Below are 25,250 nucleotides of genomic sequence, written 5' to 3'. Positions count from 1 at the left end.
TGAAATTGTGGCTGCAACTAACGTATGTTTTAGATTAATCGATTAGTCAGAAAATGTCTAAAATAGTGCAGAAGCTGTCAGTAAAATCTAAAACGCGTTTTAAAAAAAAAATGTCCAGCACCAAAAGGTTTACAAAATTATGATTTACAAAAGCATCAAACACAAGATTGCAACAAATCCTCTTGTTTAAGAAGCTGGAACCACCAAATGACCACCAAAATGATTGGCTCATTATGAAAATAGTTTATTAGATAGAGATATTATAGTTGTGTCAATTGACAAGTGAATTAATCACCTATTAATTTCAGCACTATTGCCTATATTTGGCCAGTTTTAGGAAAATACATACAGTTTTAGGAAAATACAGTGTTTGGCCAAGAAAATACAACAAAAGTGAAAGATCCAAAGTGCCAAGAGTTTTTGGTGTGATTTTTCCCTTTTATGCTGCACAAAGCACTTTTGCACAGAGGAAGCTGCAAATGGCTCTGAAAAGTAAGTAACTGCGGTATTTGCTGTAAGTAGCCAGAAACATGTCAGTAAACTGCACACAGAACACTCATGTTTATCACCCAGGCAGGTCTGTGATGTGACAGAGAGAGAGAGGACAATAATACTATAGCACTTGAATGTGGTAATGTTCCCCGTTGGAGTGGGAGGGCGTCTGAACATGAACGGCAGACTTGACTCAATTTGTTGTACTGACTGACGTGACACCTACATTTCATTTGGCCAAACAGGGCAAATCTACAGCTATATAATTTATGAGGACAGGGTACTTCATTTTTTGACCACTCGCTTAGGTAGTTCGTGTATTTGTGCCTAAATGTATGCCCAGACAGCATCTGTAAAATCATATAAGCTATGTTCCAGTTTTCAGTATGGAGAATTTGTAGAAGACTATTCCAAATCTGTAAGTTTGGTCCAATGAAACACAAAAGATGCAAAAGCTATTGAGAGTGATAAAGAAGTATTTCTGAGGCACGAATGTTAAGGGATCAAAGTCACCTGCACTGTTAATATGCTGCACTCACTTCCATGACCTAAAAACAAAATATACCTTTGTCCTATATTACCGGTGTTGTGAGCCTGATGGCAAGTGGCAATGCGGGAACACCCCAGGGTTACTCATCATGTCAGCTATATCTACATGCTGACTTTGCATCATATATACACAAATACTGTTCAGTGACTAACCTATACGGGACTTAGAAGATGTGACCTCTCTATGTAGGCTAGGGACATGGATTTCACAAATTATTTTCTCTGATAAAAATAGGTTCTCTCTTGATGATATAGCAAGAATTTTTTTTCAAGTGTGACTTGAAAAGGCAGCTTGTATTAACAAACCTACAGGGAATTATCCCCCGATTCTGCAGTTCCCCTCAGCTCTACAGAGGGTTTTAGCATCTTTCAGCTCAATATTTCCCTCAGGAGTTAGTGGAGACCAAAACCGAGTTAAAAGTTGTGTGAATGTTGGACTTGCAATAATCCATTGGACAGAAACATTTAAATTGTGAGTGTGAGTGTTGCATTAACAGCTCGTTTCTGCCGCCCCCAAAAAATATTAATGGAGGCATAATAAATAACCGATGCCTGAAACATCACCAACATTAAGCATTTTAATGGTAAAAGGAAATGTAAACTTCAGATATGAGTTAGCAAACTCAATACAGATTACTTCTGGGCATTCTTTTTGTCAAAAACATCTGTTAATAAGAATCCTGCACATGTACACAAATTGCATCTGATGCACTGCTATGTTTTTTATGAACCCATTTGCATCCATGAAAGACCATCTCTAGCTACATAATGGGTATCATCACTTCACTCTGTGGTTAATACTGACTCAGGTATCATGATGCGATACCTCCAGTAGCCTGGAATCTTGGTGGCTGCATGATAAACTGTATAACATGGCATTTATCTAATTTGTATCAAGACAATCAGATTGCGGTTGCTGTGGATGAAATTATGGCACATTTCATGTGCCCAGCAGCACACTGTGTATTCTGCATATGACTCATTGCTCTAATTGGTTTGAGTGTTTCAGTGGTGCAGGGCAGCAATGTTTCCATCTCCTGGGAGGCAAGATGTTTCTCACAGCGAGACCACTCACCAGACTTGTGGCATGTGAAGCTTACAAGTAGGCAGAAAATGTAAAGACATTTTAAACATGAGCTGGTCAAATGTTTCTGTTTTCATCAGCACAGACAGATAATTTGTACCATCCTAATTGTCAGTGCTTACATTAATGTAATACCCATGTTTATTTTCAGTACTTTGAACAGAGCTTTCATAATGACACTCAACAGAAAGGCCCTGGGCTGTAGCAGTTAATTAAAACCAGTGTAATCTCTTTTTATGTTTTCAATTTAATGTGTTATAGTTCCTACATCATTGGACGGAAAAACCGTGAGTGCATCAAACTCCTAGAGAAAAAAAAGCTCCACATTAACCCTCAACTGAACTTTATAACAAAACTCCATTTTCTGTATTCCTTCCATTCAATGCATTTCTTTCTTTAACTGCCTTTATATACAGTAGTTGGTGATAGGATCCACCTTTGCCACACAGGATTCAAACTGCATACCCACACAAGACATTCACAGGAAACAATACATGCACATTCTCAAACATTACTGTTATTTCATCTCATTAATGGAAGCCTCCCTGTGTACGGATTGCTCTCCAACAGCCGTATCAGAGCTGTATTAAGCAACAATTTTGTGCAAACACCTCCAACATGTCATCACAGCAAACACCTTTTACCATGCTGTGCTGTGTCAAAAAGCATTCCCACCGTGCATGCAGCCTGAGATATCAGATCACATTTGCTTATGGTATAATGGAAAAAGGACAATTATTTAATTTTTTCATTATCAAGACAATGTGATGAGCCTGTGCCCCATGTAAAAGGCCCGGTTTTGTTCCACCATCAAAAAAAAAATCTTTAAAATAAAAACACAATGTGATGTAGACATAGCCCACAGTTTGCCTGCCTGCCCTGTATACCACATAGTGTTGTCAAAGTTACTTTGAACTAGGGCTGAAACGATTAATCGATTAATTAGATTACTAAAAAGCATCAATGCAAATTCTTTACATCGATGCTTCGTTTAATCCATATAACTACATAGCACGCTTTTGCACGGACATTACTGTCGCACTTCGCGCTTACGCTGTGTGAACACGACGTGATTATGATGCCGCTATTTGCAAAGTGGAGGAAGAGCCAGGGACGAAGCAGAAAGTGTCCAAAGCATGGAATTATTTCAAGATAAAAGAAAACAACTCTGTAATGTTAGTCCGTCTACCGTAAAACGAGACGTATGTGGCCTACTGCAACAGCACGACGGCACCTGGTCAGAAAGAACCCGGCCTATCATCGAGTCCATGGAGCGGACCACAAACAAGGTAACAGTCACTTTAGCATTTAACTGAAATCATGATCGATAGTTGAGTTGAAGGCTAGCAAAAGTAAGCGGCAATACTCAGCTGTAAATGTATACACGTGTGTTTATTGTTCTCCGCCTGGTTGGGCTGTAACATCACAGTCATGAGTTAACTTACACAGCTGATCCCGTTACCAGGTCGCCGCCGCCAAGCAAAAGTACTTCTTAAACGATGCATTGATGAATCGATGAAATAATCTGTAGAAGCTTTGAGTACTAACATCATCGTTAGCCCTACTTTGAACTCTAATCTTATAATAAGTCAAGTTGGTGAGTTCTTTCAGAGTTGATATGCTCTTGCATTTCGCTATAATGAAATACTCATAACTGAAAACAGATAAAGAAAAGATTGAATTTACTGCCAAAGCCAGATTTTACTCTTAAGCTGCATTATGTATCAAAAATGAGAATACGGCCATCCCACTGGGTTATAATTCTGTCTAACATACCTGAAAACAGTGTGTCCTTTCAGCAGACCCTCAGGCGCTTCACTCTGTAGCTGCATGCAAAGTTACATCAGACAGGGCCAGCAGCAAAATATGGCCTGAAACTATATTATTAAATGATTCAAATTGAAATAAAGATTTGCGGCTGAATGATGGATTCTTGTGGACGGTGGTGTGTTCATGTAAACTCCACTGGCAGAAATGCCTCCTTGAATTTGCACATGAAAGACAGCAGACATCTGTGTCGTTGCCAAATGAATCATTTTCAATGGGACGGGCTTTCCACTCTGAATTAGTAGTGGCCTGAGATGTGTCGCAGTGGGAAATTTATGTAAATTAGTTTGACACCTGTTTCCCATGGGACACCCGTTTGCAGTGTCTAATTAATACTACTTAATTCAAATGTTTTCTATTTGGTTTTGGTTTAATAAGGGGATGAACCATCTGGGTGTGTCAGCCTCCTGTCTTCACTAACCCCACCACAGCATTACTCCTCCAGTGGCAGCACAGATGACAAGCAGCGAAAGTGAAAGATTACACTACTGGCTATCTGTAAGTGAGAACCATTAATGTGATTTTGGGATAATGCCCGTTGATTAATACGCCCCTGGGGGCTTTGACATTGAATGAATGTGCTTGTCATTCCAGCTAAAAGCAAGGGAGCCTCAGATATCTGCCATCAGTACACAACAGCAGAAAAAAAAACACGTCACTGGCAACATTTTAATTTATTTTTTCCCCCAAAGGTGAGGCGATATGAGATCTAAGCTGAGTCTGAAAAGAAGACAGGAAATATTGCTCGCTGTGGGCCTGATTAAAGCAGTATATTGAGAGTCAGACTATCAGTTCATAGAAAATACTTTTTTCTTTAGTGTCAGTCACGCAGGATCATTACACATCAGCCGCAGGGAGGATGGATATCAGGTTATCTTCAGTTTCATTCTTCAAGGTTTAAGAGCATAGACAATTTTTCTCCATCAGCCTTCGCCAACCCAGCTACTGCTGGTAGAGTCTGTAACCGCCGTCATAATGCCTCATCGCTACACACGGGTGTATTAACGCCATCTCTGTCTCATCTCTGTGGTCTGCTGCCAGGTCACTTGAGGGAAGTACTGCCTGGAAACATGTGGCTGGCCAATTAAAGTCAACAATTAAAGTGTTGAAACAATATCAGGCGTTTACTTTCTTTCTTTTGTTTACTTTAAGTTGCAGAAGGGTAACTTTGCACATTGGCAGCTCAAAAGGCGGAGGCTGAATTTGGAGGCTTTTAATTCCACAATGTCATTTAAAATGGCAACTCCTCAAGGCTTAATAACAGGACAAGAGAAACAAGAGCTATATTGTTGGTGACACATCTTTCTCTGAATGTGTAGGAGGTTCACGAGGAATTTAACACTTCAAAATTCTTAATTTTGTCGCTTTCTGTGGGAAACAGACTATCCTGGCAGTGACCAAACCAAAACCGAATTTTAAAGTCAGAACTGTAAAAGCATTTTTTACATAAAAAGATGCTCAACTTGGAAAGCACACTTTAAAAGGACTATGATTTGTAATAATGTGCATTTTTAAGCAACCAGAAAATAGCAAATAAAAGCTTTACAGTTAGCAACAACTTCATATCAATTCCCTCAAAAAGTCCATGAACTGCATGATGCAGTTCTCAGAACAATGTGAAATACAAACTAAAGCATTTAAGTTTTGTAAACTAAACTCACTAATTTGAATGTAGATACAAAGCTAGACAAGATTAATATAAAGATAGCGACGGAAAGGAAAGGAAAATGAAAACAGCAGACAGAACGAAAATGCCTTTGAAGGCAGTTTGAACTGATTTCCCCCCCCCAGTTGGGATTCTTAATTTGCACGGGAAATTACAGCCTCTGATGCTGATGTACAACAATGTATCTTGCACTGCTAGGGTATCATTTGGATGACTCATGGGGTAGGCAGTTTTTTTTTTAGAATGTGTGATAACTTGTTGTGTTGTTTAAAGCCCTCTCTGCAAACCATATTTTCCTTGCAGGAAAATAAAGATGTGACACAGATTCAGATTATGGTATTGGAGTTACATTACATAATCAGACATAGTATCTTACATTGTTGTATTACAAACACAATGTCAGATGCAGGTCTTTCCGAACCCAAACAATTGATCTCAACCCATACTGCCTCTTCACACTTTCATTTCTTTTCTGTAAATTGTCTTTAAAGAATGTTCAGGATGTTCACTCAACATTGACCTTCAACGGTCCTCAATAACAGTAACCTCAGTGCTGGAACATTCACATATACTAAACTGGAGAAGCAGCATCAGAACTTAAATGTCAACAGTATTTTCCAGCCAAAATATCCTTCATTTAGTTGTAAAGGGCTGCTGTGGGCACAGCTCATTCCTCCACAGATCAGGTGAAGAGCACTCTAGGTGAAAAGTGTCATTTTCAAGAGTGAAACACAGATTTCCTCTTCTGGAAGACGCACTTCCTCTTTAAAAACACAATGTAGACATTTAAAGGGTGTTGCCAATGCAGTATGTAGGTATACATGTAAAGATAAGGTTCAAGCCTATTCCTATCCGTATTAACAGCAATTACAGTATTCAGGTGATGATGGGGCAGTGGATAAGACACATGCCTTTGGTGTGAGACCTGGGTTCAATTCCCACTGTGACACGTACCAATGTGTCCCTGAGCAAGACACTTAACTCCTAGTTGCTCCAGACACGTGGGACCTCAGACATATATGGATAAAATAGTCAGCTAAATGACAAATTCCTTTTTGATTTTAAAGCCGATTCCTGTTTTTACTTGTGTAAAAGACGTATGTGCCTTTTGTCATGAAAGCCATACTATTGTAATAACTGCTGTTTGATGTGTTGTTGTGAACGTCCGCTTTGGTTACAGATCGGTCACTTTGATAGAACTTTCAAAATGTGATGATGCCATACTGTATTAAAGTACAGGCTTGGATGTGCACACATTTAGTTTTTTCTGCTTTGTGCTAGTGACCATGTGATCAGAATTGCTTATAAAGAGTGTTATCACACATCTCAAAACACACATCCATAGAAAAATGTTAACTCCAGCTCTCTCCATGCCAAGAGCTCATGGTGAGCACGCTTCACATAAAGGTGAACCCTGCTGTTATACGTCAAGTCATGTGCAACATAAGCTCAATGTAGAAAACAGGAGGCTCTGTTAAATGAACTTTTGCAATAGATCCATGTTCCTGTTTTCCTAACATCACACATGTGAGACTCATTACAGAAACACTCAACTTTGCCATTCTTTGTCTGAGCTTTCATAAAGACCATTTGTTTCTCACTATTTTGAACTGCTTTTGCAAAACAAACTAATACAAGCCACTGAGTAACCCTCAGTAGCCAACCTCCTTCAACATTTCCAGCAGCTTCTTCACATTAAAAACATTCAAAAGGTAATAACTGTACGTCCATGACAATCTAGAGGAGACAGAACGCTGCTTACTCTTTAAAAGATGCAGGAAACTTGACTATGATCAACATGTCGAGTATCATACGTTTGTTCTAAATGAGATAAACAGATTAAACATGACTACTGGATTATTCCAAGTTAACCAGGTTTCTTAAAGGTACTTTTACATAATAGCTGTATATTTACCAAAGTGTGCTTGATTGAAACAAAAGTTCAATTTCACAAATGAGCATTTTCTTCCTTATGGTATTATATATATACGCTTGACTGGGCAACAAGTGTCACTGTCCACTTCCTTTTTCTCTGTTTCTATGTGTGTGACAATTTCCATACACCTTCTTGAGGGGTCATTTTGGTATAAAGAAAAGCCTATAAAACAACAACTGGTAAAAAACTCTAGTTTCTTCTGACTTTTCTCCTGAATGCCAAAGCTGTCACAGCTCTTACAGTAAAATGTGTTTTTAACAAATTCAGAATCACTACCCCCCAGTTAATTTAGAAAACTTGTTGCTGAGCTCCACAAAATTCCCACAATGGCCCCGCCACATCCTGTGCTAAATCTTATTTTGTATTGACTCCTGACTGAAATGTGTGTTACATATAAAAATGTCCTTTTTCTTTCTCACTTATCTCTCAATACGCTGCTTAAGATTTCTGTCACATGCAGGTGTGTCCTGTAACAATCTTTGCATTGTTTCACGCTGAACAAAGCAAGATGGCATTCTTGCAACTCTAATTGGACTAACAACTCGATAATCACCCATCAAAGGCAATGCCCAAGGAAGAGAAGTTAGCCATAGCTCAAAGCTGTCCTTGTGATCCTTTTTATCAACTAGACAAAACCAAAAATTAAGAAACAGCACGGAAACAAATATTATTGATGACATTTCGCTATATTCCTGATTTTGTTACTTTCTTATAGATTAAACTCTTGTGGGAAATGAAATGGTTGCTGTAACTGAGGTCACAAAAGTTGCAGGAAGTGACCACAGCTTTTGTGCTCTCACATCAACACACTCTTTGTCCTTGACTGGGCAAAGCACGCAGGCAACCTTGGAACATGTGTCCAGTTCTTGGGAGCTATATGTTGAATGAACAGCTTCCACCTCAACACATGTGCTTAATTGAACAAATAAGTCAACCACTGGCTGAAAGCACAAAACAAAAGGTTTATAGACAGATCCTGAAGCAGCTATGACTTCAGATCCTTCCAAATACATAGGTTTGTAGAGTAATCATTCCGATTCCCTGAAACTGATGATTACAAGGACACAGAGATCAATCCCTATAAATCTAGGGCTGTTTGAGTGTACCAACAGTAAAACCCATTGGATTACATGATCTCTTCATCTCTGTAATTCTCTCCCCGGGGTTGCCTCTGCTGGAGTTCTATGTACGTGTGACCTACAGCATTAAGGGCACAGCAAAAATTTCCCATGCACTGTCTAGAGGCTGAAGCAATAGGATAGGGCTTCCCTTTAACACGCAGGCCAACAGACACAACGTAGTAGGGCAGGGTGGGGGTCTAGAGGGTGAGGACTAGGGATTCAGAGGTGAGAATGGGATTTCAGGGGAAGTTTATGTTTTGAAAACTTTTCTAAATCCAACATGAGGTATTGGACATGTCGATTGCCCTGAAGGCAACTTTAATTGTAGAGAGTAAATTAACAGAACACTGGAGAACACAGTCTGGAGTTACTGTCAGGCTGGAAAACAACGCGTTGCATGTTATCAAACAGCCTGTGCCTATACTGAGCAACTAAAACACTGTAACTACTAGTTACTGTGGTGTTGAAATTTAAGTTCAGATGCCTGTATTCTTGCATATATGCTTCCTTAAAATCAGGAGTTTAATGACTCTTTTTTAATGTCAGTCTTGTCATTTCAAAACTGTTTTGTGCATGTTTCAAGCAATCTTGCACATCACCAGGACTGCAATCAATAATTATTTCCATTGTCAAATTTCTCTGCCAATTCCCTCCTTTTTAATCAATTTATCATTTGGTCTATTTAGTAGCAATTTTGAAAAATGTTAATTGAAAAAAAATTTCAGTCCAAAATCAAATTGCCTAGTTCAGAGATTCAGTATGTCACATAAGACTAAGAAAAGCAGTGCCTGCTCACATTTGAGGGGCTAGATATAGTTTTGGCAATTTTGCTTGAATAAAAATGACTAATACAAACTACTAATACAAAAATGTAAATAGCCACTGATTCATTTTAGGTGTAATGATTAATCAAATAATCATTAAATTGTTTCAGCTCAAGTTTTCTTGTTAACAATAAAGCTAGCATCCTTCTTCCCTGCCTTTGGCTGACGCATTGCTATACACTCACCTAAAGGATTATTAGGAACACCTGTTAAATTTCTCATTAATGCAATTATCTAATCAACCAATCACATGGCAGTTGCTTCTATGCATTTAGGGGTGTGGTCCTGGTCAAGACAATCTCCTGAACTCCAAACTGAATGTCAGAATGGGAAAGAAAGGTGATTTAAGCAATTTTGAGCGTGGCATGGTTGTTGGTGCCAGACGGGCCGGTCTGAGTATTTCACAATCTGCTCAGTTACTGGGATTTTCACACACAACCATTTCTAGGGTTTACAAAGAATGGTGTGAAAAGGGAAAAACATCCAGTATGCGGCAGTCCTGTGGGCGAAAATGCCTTGTTGATGCTAGAGGTCAGAGGAGAATGGGCCGACTGATTCAAGCTGATAGAAGAGCAACTTTGACTGAAATAACCACTCGTTACAACCGAGGTATGCAGCAAAGCATTTGTGAAGCCACAACACGCACAACCTTGAGGCGGATGGGCTACAACAGCAGAAGACCCCACCGGGTACCACTCATCTCCACTACAAATAGGAAAAAGAGGCTACAATTTGCAAGAGCTCACCAAAATTGGACAGTTGAAGACTGGAAAAATGTTGCCTGGTCTGATGAGTCTCAATTTCTGTTGAGACATTCAGATGGTAGAGTCAGAATTTGGTGTAAAACATGGATCCATCATGCCTTGTTACCACTGTGCAGGCTGGTGGTGGTGGTGTAATGGTGTGGGGGATGTTTTCTTGGCACACTTTAGGCCCCTTAGTGCCAATTGTGTGACAATGCCACGGCCAACCTGAGCATTGTTTCTGACCATGTCCATCCCTTTATGGCCACCATGTACCCATCCTCTGATGGCTACTTCCAGCAGGATAATGCACCATGTCACAAAGCTCAAATCATTTCAAATTGGTTTCTTGAACATGACAATGAGTTCACTGTACTAAAATGGCCCCCACAGTCACCAGATCTCAACCCAATAGAGCATCTTTGGGATGTGGTGGAACGGGAGCTTCGTGCCCTCAACTGCAAGATGCTATCCTATCAATATGGGCCAACATTTCTAAAGAATGCTTTCAGCACCTTGTTGAATCAATGCCACGTAGAATTAAGGCAGTTCTGAAGGCGAAAGGGGGTCAAACACAGTATTAGTATGGTGTTCCTAATAATCCTTTAGGTGAGTGTATTTCTTGCACATTAATCAGTAAAATAGCTTGAAATAGCTTAAGAGACATCCTATAGCCCATTTTCATTGGACAGACACAGTCTATCTTTAAGGTAACTGCCAGTATTTACCATTGCACTATTTTCTTGTTGTCAAGATTTATTTATTTTTGCTTCGACTGCTTCTTTATCTTTTCCAGTTGAGATGGTCTCCTTTCACTAGTGCAATTTCTTATTCTTTGTGTTTTATGAAATGTGTAGCACATTAGCACATGCACACGATTCAAACAGGGCTGATGGTCATCAAAACATTACATTCTGACCTTGGGGCAGTCTGAGTCTTAGTCATTGCCAATTAAAGTCTATAAGCTCTTGATGTTCTTGGGATGTGAAAATGAATCTTTGTTTCCCAGGACAGCATACATCACTAGTAATTAGGCCTACAATTAACCTACTTTTAATATACTGTACAGTGTGGCATGATTGCGTATGAGTCATATCACTAAAATTAAACCACATATCTATTTGAAAAGAAAAGGCAATATAATTGAGATATATATTCCAGTTAGATTGAAGATATGCTCAGTGCCTTTGGCTAAATCAGTATAGTTACTAAGATAGTAGAAATGAGAAACAATTAGGATCAATCGGGTGGGTGTCTTCCAAAATTTTAAAGGTAATTTAGAATATTAAATTAAAACACAAAGAAGAAAATGAAAAAAAGTCACTGAGCATTGTGGGTCCAATACAGGTCAAATTTTCATCAACTTAAATATGTTATCTGAATGTGAGTGCACACCAACAGACCAACACTACATTATAGATTTAAGCGATACAGTGTGATGAACTGAGGGCCTCTGCAGTGACATACAGTTAAAACATAAGTCAAGGCATTTGTTCTACACCTGCCATCATCACTTGATGGTGCTTAACAGGTCTTAAGAAATGTTGGCCCCTACTTATTTACTTATTGTGGAAAAAAATTAATACAGGGATGCACCGAAATTAAAATTTTTGGCCGAAGTCAAAACTGAATATAATGAAAAACCTTCCTGAATACTGAATAAAGTTTTTCACATTTATTTTGCCTTTTTTTTCCCCCATTTCATTTTCATTTCCACTGCATAAATTAAATAGTCAAAATGTGCTTTTTACTCAGTTTCCCACAGGATTTGGAGAGACTATGGTGGGTGGCCCAAGGCGGTCCAGTAAAGTAAATTGTCCATTTACTTTTAATGGACAGCGGTAATATGTTTTATACTTTCTGTGAACATAATCCAATTAATCTTTTCCGTACTATATAGACACCTTATTTTGAAAACCGGGCGTTGTCACACTAAATTTATCAAGTCCGACCCAATTTCATAAATAATGTTGGATGTGGTTCTCATATCGGGTAACATGAAGACTTTGTACCCTCTCTTCAGGTAGGACCCTCATACTCAAACACTTGTCTTCATAAAGAGAGACAATGACAGGATAAAGTTGCTAACCTGCCTGTCAGCTCGCACTGGTCCGTTTCAGTGGATTTACCATAAAGCCTGGAATATGTGTGCACTCCAAATTTAGGTGAGGCTAGCTTAATCGCCTTCTCACAAATGAGAGAAAGAAATACTCAAGCGGTTCAGACCATTTTTTGCCTTTCCCAAGAAGTCAGCCACCGATGGAGTGGATGTTAGATGCTAGGACACAATTTAGCAGAACAGCGTCTGCAAACAAAATATTTGCGTCTTTCTCTGACACTTTAAAATGCTTCTGCAGTGCCGACATGTCAACGTAATTGTTCGGTAAAATTCTTTTGACCTGTTAGGTCAAACTCTGAAAGTGCTTTTTTTGCTATTTTTGGCGGATTAATTTCAGTAGCCAAACATTCAGTGCATTCCTACTTTACCGTTTCAATGTGATTATTCAACAGTTTTTAGCAGGTGAATACATTTGTTTCTGGCTAATCCTCCACTAGTTTAGGGACAAATTTTCTGCATGAATAAAGCCTCGTCTCCACCTTCTTGGATTTTCCTGAGGATTATGATCAATTTGGGAGTGCTCAGCAAGGAATATGAAGGTACAGTGGCATTAATTCACATCAGCAAGCAGTGGTGGTAAGCTTACTATGCTGAGTGATGTGACAAATTAGTAAAAGTCTTTGGATTTTAGAAAACTTCTGTGTATCTTCAAAATGAGTCACCGATCCTATCCCAGTTCCAGGTATCTTTCTGAAACAAACGCTGGATTGCAATGTACTTTCTGCCTGGGCTATCGCCACACACACACACACACACACACACACACACACACACCACCTTATGTCAGCTGCCAAACTCACACTGATGCCTCATTCGATATAGTAAATGGGGCAGAGAAAAGCTGCAGCTAAACACATACTGACTCTTAAATTAATTTGCTCAACCTTGAAGCCTTGAATCTCTCAACCAGAAAAAAAGCCAATGAGATTGTCATGTTATATTTGGAATCATATACAAAATACAGTAACAAAATGATACACCTCTGTCATGGATATATGGACTTAGAGGTCTTTTCATAAACAGTTTGCTATGTACTGCTTGTTGTTTGTGTTAAGGACTTTGGCACAGATTTAGTTTATCATTTTATATAGTACATCATTATAGTTCCCCTGAGTTTACCCATGTGTGTATGTGACCACAACACGATGCCTGACCTGTTTCGTTGGTACAGTGAGACCTTGTCAAAAATGCTAAAGAGATTAGAATGTTCCAGACAAGCCAGTCTGCATTATGTGGATCGATGGCACATTTTAACAGCTTGGCTCTGCAGAGAATGCATGGATTATATTTTAAAGAGTGCCTCTACTGGTTTTGGCTGTTGTCTGTCCTTTATGCCTTTCCGACTGATGCTGCAGTACAGTTTAACTAGGGTGGGGCAGAGAAACAGTATTCTATGAAGGCAGTCTTGATTTCTGAAATCTTTGTTTTCTCATCCAATTACATAAAAAGCACATTTCTTCAAAAATCTCCAACCATGGGTTCAAGAGGGAATCTAGTGGTTCAAAGTTATTTTTCCAAACAGAATTATATGAAACGCTACCTGTTGAGTTCATGAGAAATCTGTATTGCACAGAAAATATTAACTTATCTGGCAACTGTGGTTTTTAATAAAAAGTACGAGTGGGTATAACAAAATACAGTGGCTCAATATTTTGGGCTCCAACCACATGATCATATGTATCAAAGAGCTGAGAAATAGATCACTATGTGGATGGAGCACTTAGAATGGATAAATGTCGAGGAAATCCTGTCAATTGGCTCCAAAACAGGATATCACAGCAGCGTGGAATGAGTGCAGAGCTCTCACTCCAAGTCAGACAATCTATATTCTCAGCTACTCCATGATAAAGCTTAACCCCCCACTGAACAAGTAGGTTTGAGATAGATCGTGTACAACGTGAAGTGAAATTTCAACTCTTATTGACTGCTGTGGTGGATTTCCAGTCTGGGTCTTTTTGCCACAAAAAGTCAATGGACAAAATTCCCCGACTGACAGCGGGGACGTTTGCTGTGACATGAAGCAGTAACACAGACACAAAGCAACTGTTATTTTTTCTCTTTTTCCCCCCTGACCATCTCCTTTGTACTCTTCTTTTTCTGTACATTTCTGGAGTCAAACAACTCTGAGTAAGCAAAACATTTTGCTCAAGTTAAAATATTTTCAATCTGCATGTTGTTTTAGCACTTTTTGAGCCCAAGAAAATTTCTCTGTTTGGTTTGATGCACTCATGAAGTTTTAAACAAACAAACTATTATACCTCTACATCTATCAACCTGAACCAAGCCCTGACTGCATTCTTTATATTGTCAACCACAAGGTCTACTCTCTCTATACCATCCTTGTGAAATAAACATCCGTCATTGTTTTATGTGGCTGATGAATGACTGGATTATGTCCCTATGTGAGAGACAATTACATTCAACATACAAAAGTTAAAGTTAAAGTAGAGATGAATGAAGGAGCAATGAAGGACAAAGAGAAAGAAACAAAGAGGAACAGAGACCAAAGAGGATTAAATGACAAAATGAATGTAAGCAAACCCTGTTGAATATATTGCATACGAAGTTATGCATAAAATGTATTCCGACATCTCTTAACATCCACTGGTGACGAGCAGGATCTGCAACAATATCAGTAGATATTGTTTCTTTGTACATGTATCTTTCTCCTCCACCTCTCCCATTTACTCAACATAAGGCCTGCAATTAACAAAAACAGTTCAATTGAATTTAGCAATAGAGAGGAAATTCCAGCAATTAAGACTAAAAATCCAAAAAGAAAAAAATGACTTATTAAAGTCATTTCCATTTTTTTTTTGTCTTCAGCTTGTACCGAAAGTATTTTGATGGACTGTCACTGGCTCATAGTGCTATAATAGAAAATGTGACTAAGTGGGTGGATGAGTGGGGTTTGCTGGCATGCAGCAACGTGCAATGGGTGCGTACTTTGCCAGTTAGTAAGTTTTGAATTAAAAAATTCCCAACAACTGGCCATGTAATTACTAAATAATTGATTAATGACTTCCTCACCCCATAGATATTTTATGGTAATATGTTATGCTATAGGCCTATCTGTATATGAATGTATCGACATGTAAATTTTGTGTTAGAACGCAGAGGACTGGATTCAACACACATTATTTATGCTATCATCAAAGCCTTACTCAAGATATGGATTTCCTTTACATACCACAAGAGACAGATAAGATATTAAAAAGTGAAAAAAAAGTTTAGGGTATCTGTTTATGCTGCTTTAAGGACCCAAGGTGGTGGTGTTGATGTTATGGAAGAACAAGTTCTGGTTAATCACAGTGATTAAAGTTAAAAATGTATACAAGGATGCTTGATTGCATGAATGTTCCCATATGGTCAACTATGTTTGGTATAAAATATAAACTTTTTTTAATTTATCAAACCTCGTTAATGGAAGCAATGCATTTTCTTGGCAAAACTCAACAGTGAAAGAGTTTTCAGATCTGTTAAAGAGGTGGTATTATGGTTTTTGGCTTTTTCCCTCTCCTTTATTGATTTATAGACGATTTGTGCATGTAATAGGTTTCCAAAGTAAAAAAAGCCCAGAGTCCACCCCAAAGGGAGTTCACATCTCCCACAGAAAACTCTGCTCTGAACTGCCTGAAAACAGCTCATTTGTAGTCCAGCCGTTTCCCTTTCATCCCTGTGACGACACAGGGATGGAAAGTTAAATGCGTGTCATGTAACGCTCGCCAAGCGGCTACTCCGACATGCCCTCAAAAACACTGATGGCAAAAACACTGAGCTGCAGAACACACCTCTTCTCTCCCTTCCAAACACTAGTTACTCTCATTAGTTAGAGCTCAGTTAAAACTTTATGGATGAAAGAGTTTACGGGCTTCTCGTTGACCCGCCCTTCTCTGCTTCTGATTGGCCAGTAGTCCTCAACTAGGAAGTGTACATGTGCAACTCCCAACAAAGATCATTTAGAGACTGGATGTATCACTCCATAGTTAAAATGAAGTGTTCAACACAGGGTGAAAAGAGGAGCTGCAGCAATGTGCAGCCATTGATAGCACCCAAATCTGAGGGCTGTCTCAACCTGTTTTAATTTTTTTAAATTCAACCATGTAAACCTGTTCTGGTACAACCCCTAAATCAGATTTTGAACCTGAAAATGAGCATAATACCATCTCTTTAATATCTGCTGTAATGTTTTACAGCATACTGTTTTATGTTTACCTTCTAACCTACTTACCATAAAACTTCAATTAATAGCCGAGTCCCAAATAGCCGCCTACCTCCTTTACTGGCCTGGTGTGGGAACACATTCTGATAAAAAAAAACGCCTACCTCAATTAAACGCCTGGTCTGTGTTTTTTTTTTAGAAGTTCTTTGGATGTATAAAATCTCTTAAACCCTGCGGGGTCGCCCGCTTTAGCTGCTTCTAAGCTGCTTAGGTTGTTAATACAAATATTAATGTTTAAACGTATGATCAATGTGTCAACATGGACATGCGAACACCGTTAGATCGGTTAGATTCTCCATAATACCACTGTTAAGTTAATTTAACGGAAACAGCAAGACCCAAAGTCTAATTCTTCTAGATTTACCGGTGTAACCTGCATGGCTACAAGAGAGGAAAAGGGGGGAAAAGTGCTGACTCATGTTTACGCTGAAGCGCTCGTTAAGTCCGCTCGTCCCAAAACAGCTTTTCAGAAAAATGTATCAAAGTTGTGAATCCTGTCATGTGAAGTCCATCGCTCTCTGTCTGCTAACATCTCTCATCCTGTACAGTGTTGCTGTTTTTGTTAGATTGCTGCCTTCAAAATAAAAGCGCATAAGCCGTCTGTTGGAGCTAGATCAAATGAATGACGTGTATTTAATATTATTTGATAATTTTTACATAAGTATTATTCTGTTTGATAAAGGCAGAGTCAATTCAGTGATTTTAGCAGATAAAAGCCCAGGGTGTTATTCAAAGTTTTACGGTAAATTACTTCAATCTACTTTCTTTACTTTTTTGATTCAAGAATGTTTCAGACTAACTGTGACAGCTATACAAATGAACCTGACTCACCAGCAAGGAAATGTAGACCAAGAAATATGACCAAGCTAAAGCCAGTGTGTAATGTACACAAAAAAGCACATTTCCTGAAATGAAAGAAAAGTTGACCTTCACTTAATTTCACTTGAAGTGATTAGTCTTCAGCCCATAGGACGCACATCTTTAATCATCCCTAAATCTGAAAAATAAAAAACACAACAAAACATATGGTCGAGAGTAACTCAATAAACAGTATTGTAGCTGTGCTGCTCCATAATAATTAGTGTGTCTTGTCTGTATTCACTACATGTTCCATTTACATTCCTGTTTGATACATCTTCATAACAAGACAGACGACTGGTAGGAAACCATAGTTAAATACTCTCCTTGACAAACAACAAGGAAACATTAAATCTGGGAGCAATTATTAACCTTGAAATGGTCTTGAAGTTAAGTACAGTGTTCTTATGCAAGTATGATTTTTATAAGATTTGGTTTCTTTCAAACTAAAGTAAATTATTTAAATAAAAAAATAAATGATCATTTTACTGAATGAAGAAGAATGTACAGAGAAACTGAAGTCAAGTGTCAAGTCTGTGCACAATTTGGCACAACTTCACAACATAGAAATTTGAGACATCTAACCAATAAATGGCCCATATTCTTTGCACTGCAGTGAACCGTCTGCTGGATAGTTGCTTTTCCATGTGTGTATCCTTGTCTCCAGATTTATACTGAAGACAGAGATTTTACATGACATTTATGGGAAAAAAAATATGGGGGGTTAGGTGCCACATTATTTGGGGTCTCTCCTGATTGCCTGGCAACTGGTCCAAGCCAAATAGTAGTCTGACCCATTAGCTAGAGTAAAACAGTCAAATGCTGTTTTACACTTTTGTGAGGATTAAACAAATGAGATACAATCTTTTATTAGTGTGCTTTAGAGGTGCTGGTAGGCAGACCGTTTTACCATTGGACAGATCCAGGCTAGCCGTTTCCCCCCCTTTTCCAGTATTTATGCTAAGCTAAACTGCCAGTCAGCTGGTGGCAGCTTCATTCTTGATGAACAGACATGTGAGTGGTATCTATCCCCGTATCCCAAAATATTGAACTTTTCCTTTAAATCTATAGAGATGCTGAAAAAGTTTGGTAATAATCACACTGGACATGAAGGAGTAGCAGTAGAGAGCAAAAGAAATTAGGAAATCTTGTCATCCCAAAATCTTCACCAGCTCAATGACCCAGAAGAGACTGGCATCTTTTTTTATACATGCAAACATATTTATTTTGGACATAGGCTATATGCCTGATGCAATCCTTCATCACCACAAACCTTGTACAAAGCCTGGCAGGGGCCACTTTGGAGTAGGCGGTAACAGACATTGTCTGCAGCAAGGTAGGCTAACGGTTTATACAAAGCTGCTGCTGTGCGGCGTAACATTATTGTATTAATAATTTATTAGCCTATTTCACAGTGAATATTTTTCCCCACTCAAAATGTCATAGCAGAAACTCCTAATTCTGTGCGCAAAAGTCTCAACATGTTTTAATAGCATATAGGTTAATTGTTTGCTTAGACGCAGTTGCTGCTTCTATTCCTGTGGTGTAACCTGTAGTTGCTCGTTTTGAGTGTGTAGGTCAGATGGAATATAGTTTATGGAAGGCTACAGCTACGCCTGTCATTCATGGCATTGACCAATCTTGCTTCAAGAGGTAGGCTATATAACAGGAGTGCCCCTCCTCATTGTCCTTTGATATTGTTCTTAACTTAAAAGACGATTTGTAGCATTACTAATTATTAATACCATACTGGTAAAGCCAGTCATGTGTGTTTTCAAACACAGCGTCGACTGTGAGCAACTTCCATGTACAGTATGTCACATAACATAAGAACTTGCACCAGCAGATGATGCCAACCTCTGTTGTTGTTTGTTGTTCACAACACACCATACTAAGCAGTAGCAGACACAAAGTCTACAAAGTCCATAAAGGGCTTCCATGTCAGGTAGAATTTTGATATTGATCCTGTTATGCTGTATCTAATTTTCTCTACCTTCAGCGACTGTGTGACCTCACGAATCCAGTGTGCAAAAACAGGAGGGGAAGCCTCCTTCCGCTTGACCAATATTAATCTCCTAGCTAATAGAGTAGAGTAGGCCACTAGGTTAGCGTGGGCAGTCCCCAGATATGCATCTGCTGGGATGACCCCACAAATGGCACTCAGGGGTGACCAGACGGCAGCGTAACATAGTGGTCAAGGTGTCAAAAATGGTTAGCCAGAACTGGGTCATTTTCAGGCAGGACCAGAACATATAGAAAAGGTCCAGAAGGTCTATTCTGAGCTCCCTCTGGATGTCTGAGATCTTAGCCCTGCCACCCTACAGAGGAAACTCATTTCTGCTGTTTGTATCTGTGATCTCATCCTTTCGGTCACTACCCAAAGCTCCTTCTTCACCACAATGGGCTGGGTACCATGTCCGCATTGCTAATGACCCCGCACCAATCCACCGGTCACTCTCCTGGTGTATTTTACCCTCACTCATGAACAAAACACATTAACACAGCACCGAGACTGTCTTACTGCATATATAGGTATCTAACTTTTACAAAGTCAAACACTTTTAAAACTTTTCAAAATACAAAAATACAATGATAAGTTATCAGCACCTGGTGCATTAATTTCCCCTGTGTGCTCTTCATAACCTTGGACTTCCATCTGAACTCCCAAGTTTCTAGCGCTTCATATAAAGTTTGCGCACATTATGGCATAAAATCTCATAATTACATGATGCCTTGACCTCAATCCCAATTAGATTTTTTTAAGATAGGGCATAATTGACTGAAAGCAATGTATTTGATTATTATTATTATTATCATCATTATCATCACCGTATTTTCGGGGACCATTAAGTGCATTAAAGTTCTGGGCTTTGACTGGGTGGTTTGAAAGGTAATGTTGCTTTCATTAGACAGTGTGCTTGTTCACTGGTGTGTGAGAGATTGCTCAGCACTTTACTGTCAAGCTTTGACTCATCCTTTGAATAGAAATATCCATTATACCTTCATGCCAACATTAGAATAGATTTTTACTGTGCTCTAGCATTAAGGCAGATGTAGCTTTACATTTAAATCTTGCCTTGTACAGCTTTAAACATCACTTTCAATTTTGTTGTCAAGATGTCTGTAGTTTAAGTCTACACAAATAAGGAGAGTGACGGCAACGTCTGCAAAGTTGGCTGGAGAACTTCTCAGTCACACAAGGTTCAGATCAAACCACAAGCGACTGCTTGTTGTGTTAACAACGCAGCTCCACCATAACAATCTCATAAAGTGATGACCATATCAAATCCCAGTGGGGGATCTGTGTTTGACCATTTGGTATTTCTCCCTTTTCATTATAAGACTAGAGCGTCTTATTAGCTTTGTTTTCTTCTGTGAGAGGCTTTTCCGGACATTGATAGCACCCAAATCTGAGGGCTGTCTCAACCTGTTTTAAAGCAATCTGTTGACTTCACTGCAAGATAAGAAACTGTGATAGATGATGCTGGTCAAGTTGTGTGTTCAAAAGTCCAAGCCAGAAAAGAGCAGAATCTTGTAATTGTATCCGTCCAGCACATGTTTTGCACTGAACACTATGTTTTTGTTTGTTTTTTGTTTTTTTAAATGGGAATAGAAAGGGAAGGAGGCTTGAACTGTATGAGTCAACATAACGACATACAGGTATGTTTGTGATCATGACAAAGATGTAAAAAGTAATGTCAACAAAAATAGGTGCAACCATGCATCAGCTGGCACTGAACAGGTCTGAAAAGAAATCAATGTGGACAGTTATCCAATAGAAATTGTGTTTTGATACACCATCCCTCACACCATCACATTTCACATCTATTATTCACATTTTAGATTCCTCTAACATGCACCCCCTCTATATCCTCCATATTCCCAGTATTTCCCCTCATGATGCTATTGTGTCCCATCACATCTGTTGCCATGGACAGTGCAGAAGAATTGGTTAAGACAGGTCTTTTGAAGATGAAAAAGGCGAGAGAAATTTAAGTTAGAGGAACCGTTAATGGGGCCCAATGGCCATGTGCTGGTGCCCTGAGTGGCTTTAATCCCTCCTCTCCAAATCCAGCAGACTCCAGTCAGGGTGCTGACAACTGTAATTTCCTGGTTGGGGTGGAAGAGGAGGTGATAGTGCTGACAGGCCAAAAAACCCCAACTGGAATTGGTGCTTTAAAAAGCTACGCTCCATCACCGGATCACACAAGGTGATTATTTGAGCTCAAACTCAACAGTGCTTTGCGTGTGTTCTTCAATCCAGTATGATGGACACAGAAAAGTGCATAGGTTTGCAACTAACAATTATTTTCATCATCTGCCAATTATTTGCTCAATTCACTGATTAATCATTTAGTCTATGACAAAAAAGGAAAATAATGAGTATGACATACATAAACAGAGAAAAGCAGTCATTCCCAGGAAACAACAATTATCAGCTTTGTTTCCAATTAATTTTTCTGCAAATCAACTTATCTATTACTAAGTCAAAATTGTGACTTAATGTTACTTAATTGCTAATTAAATTGCTTCTATGTTGTTACTTTACTGAAATATTATCATTATTATGTAGTCGTTATTTGATGTTTACAGTAAATTAAGATGTTTTGCACAGTAAATCACATTTTCTTACATACAGATACAAGAAACTCAATTCTAAATCAAGTTTCCTGTAACTTTCTCATTTTAGCTCTAAATGTTGGATGTCGGATTCCTGTAGTGATTATGTATTTCAGCCAACTTGATACTTAAAAACTTTATTAGCTCTATTTGTATTAAATGTGTTTATGTACTTTATGTATTTTCAGCAAAACCTGAACTGTATTAGTTGAAAAGTACATGGTACAGAAAATAGTTTTTAAAATGGTTCAGTAAAAACATCTGTTATTTAAGTAGCTGTTCCTATTAAAAAGGAAAACAAATTATCTAAGTTTATGGTGCCGCCTAAATGTTGAAATAACATTTTAAGATTTTACCATTACAATTTTCCAGAGGCAATGGAAGCACAAGTGTGAGCTTGATTACCCAGTTATTAAAAACACAATATTCTCTCTAATTTAACTACATGTATTACCAGCAAATGCTTACATATCTTGATAATAAGGCGTAGCTGTTTACAGAGCCCAAAATGTAAATAAGTTCTTGTGGATTACTCAAAAAATAATTACATGCCTGTGGATAATGTGGCCATGATTCATCCTGTGATGCTGCACCATCAAAAGAAACCTCTCACCCGATGTAGAAGAGGACAGCAGGTGTGCTTTGATACAGTTGCATGGGGCCAAGAGGAACTCCAAAGAAGTGCAGCTTACATTTCTGCAAGCTGAATGTTTAAAAAGCTTGTAAAAAAACAAAACAAAAAAAACAGCACCACTATATATCCACGTCAATTTTTACTCTAGAGACTTTGTAAATGCCAGAGTTATTATTTTTACTTTTTTTTTTTTTTGAGGGCCCACTAAACAAGATTAGTCTGCTCAAATGCACATTCTGATAGCTTTTATCACAAATGTGTCTGCAGCAAATAAGACTTTAGAAATACATTTATGATGACGTGAAACCTTAACAAGTATTTCAAACTGAAGCAGGGCTCCACAATGTGACCAATTTTTTTGCAAGCAGGAGAATCTTCAGTTGGATGTTCAAATGTGGAAACTCCTGGCCTGAATTTTTGTGCCACTCCTCCCCTGTCTGAGGGAGTTTACATTTCTTAACTTCAACACCATGAACTGTAAATACTACACTAGATGTGGTCCACAACATGCAGGGGGAAAAAAAGTTTGCTGTCACTTCCAGTATGTGCATTTGTTAAGCACCATTCAATTAAAATGTGACCGGGAACTAAAATAAAACAGAGTATTGCAGTTTCTGTATTATTTACCAAAGCATTTATCAGTACACTTAAAATAGGGAAAATGTGAAAAATTGCATTACCGGTTGATTTAAGCTGTGCGCCCCTGAAATTTTCAGATAGGGGCTACAGTGCTCCGAGAAAAAAAAGTTAGTCTGGAGAAGCTGCTGAAGTGACTACACTCTTCCATTGGTGTGGATCCTCTCATTACAAATTTAAGAATATATATAAGTGAAAAACGTCAGTATTCACTCCTCTGTGCGTTTAAAAAGTCTATTAATTCCTGTTCAATTTAAAAGTTTTACAGTAACGTTATTTTTAACAGTGAGAACCAAAAGTTCAATTTCCAAATGTCGACTATTAAAAGCTTCTATTAAGAAAACAAAGATCCTGTGACAGAACAACTCTAGGACAAGCACTAAATGGTCCTTAATGTTGGTGGATCGCTTCTATAGTTCTGTGCAAAGCTACAGAATTACATACCCCATAACACCACTAATTCTAACAAGTCAAGCTTTATTTGCAAAGTAAGCTTTATACAAGGTCCTTCACAGTCAGAGTAAAGGTGCTGCACTATTTAGTCCCATTAATGAATTCTCATATTAATCAATCTATACGTAAACTAACCATGGAAATAAAGATTGATGGGCATCTAAATGACTTAATTACTTCACAGGCCTCCACATTTAATCTCCATGAAAGCTAATAGAGTTTCATTCATAATGATGTACCTGCTGAAATGTACATTCCCAAGATTTCCAACATTACAACTATGTAATGGTAGCTGAGAAAGGTCAACAAAGGTTACTGACTGCTTAATGCTTCTTTGACTAATGTATACTATAATCCTGCATGCCATGGATTAGACCAGAATTACAACAAAGCATGCTTTTATGTAGTTCGACATCACATCCCAGTTGATATACAGTGCAAGAGAGGCTTGGCTGTTCCAGCTGGGTCAAACATTTTCTTCCTGTTGACATGCGAGGATGCCTTCAGTGAAAAACAGCCCAAAGAGAAACACTTTATATAAACCAAATGTCTGTGTCCTTCTACAAATAGATTGTCAGACAACCAGATATTAGTGGACAAAAAAAAAAAAAAAAAAAAAAAAAAACACAAAAAGATATTTAGGATAAATAACATTGAAGCTTTTTCTTCTGTGCAGAAAAAAGACAACTGTCACTGATGGATTACGGCTTTAGATTGACAGGGATTATTGTCAGCCGGATATTTAGTGGAAGTTTCAAGTGGTTCTTATGAGCAGCTGAAGGTCGCACGAATGTTGCATAGATGTGCATAAATAAAAAAAATTTTTAAGTTTTATTTATATAGTATTATTTGAATTTTTAAAGGCCTTGCATGTTGTAATATTCATGATAAAACTAAATATACAGCAGATGCAGATCTAGTGCGAACTCAAAACGTGAGCTGCTGCCGACTGCTGGGGTGGGGTATAAAATCACTGCCGTCAAATCGGACACATTCTACTTCCCGTAGAGTACGTAAACTTAGAACAATTGCTGATTTTGCGGCATTTGCAAAGGCAAATGTCACAAGATCAGGTAAAAGGTAGTTTCCACTTGGTGCAGCCGGAGATAAGCAACTGCAGCCGCCTTGCTACCATGAAGTTTTAATGTCATGTGACATGGTGACATCTTGCATTTCCAAACAGCATGCCTTTTGTTAAGTCATGCATCCCTTTAAGTCAGCGCTGCAAAGCACAGCATGAAGTCAAACACACCTATTGTTGCTAAACATTTAAAGTTATAAAATGCTGCATATTTGACAGGGATGCAAGAAATATGAGACACAGGTTTAATACACGTGGTAATTTGTCCCTGAGGCTTTTGAAAATATTCCGGGTACCTTTTGCAGCTCAAAAGAATCAGAATCACTTTCTTCTGTTTCTCTGTGAATGTTGACACCTTCTGGGTATTATGCCTCGTTTTAAGCTA

General features: G+C 38.5%; 1 protein-coding gene across 1 annotated transcript in view; it reads right to left on the bottom strand.

Moving 5' to 3' along the window:
- The window catches only part of tmem132e (transmembrane protein 132E), a 356,184-nt gene that overhangs the window by 235,493 nt on the left and 95,441 nt on the right, over nucleotides 1-25,250 (bottom strand). The window lies entirely within an intron of this gene.

The sequence above is a fragment of the Micropterus salmoides genome, unplaced genomic scaffold (genome assembly GCF_014851395.1).
Source record: "Micropterus salmoides isolate LMB-PRFRI ecotype aquatic unplaced genomic scaffold, ASM1485139v1 Ms_hic_scaffold_9, whole genome shotgun sequence".
NCBI classification, from domain to species: Eukaryota; Metazoa; Chordata; class Actinopteri; order Centrarchiformes; family Centrarchidae; genus Micropterus; species Micropterus salmoides.
The sequence above is the reverse complement of the archived record's forward strand: the minus strand, read 5'-3'. Positions and strand labels throughout refer to the sequence as shown.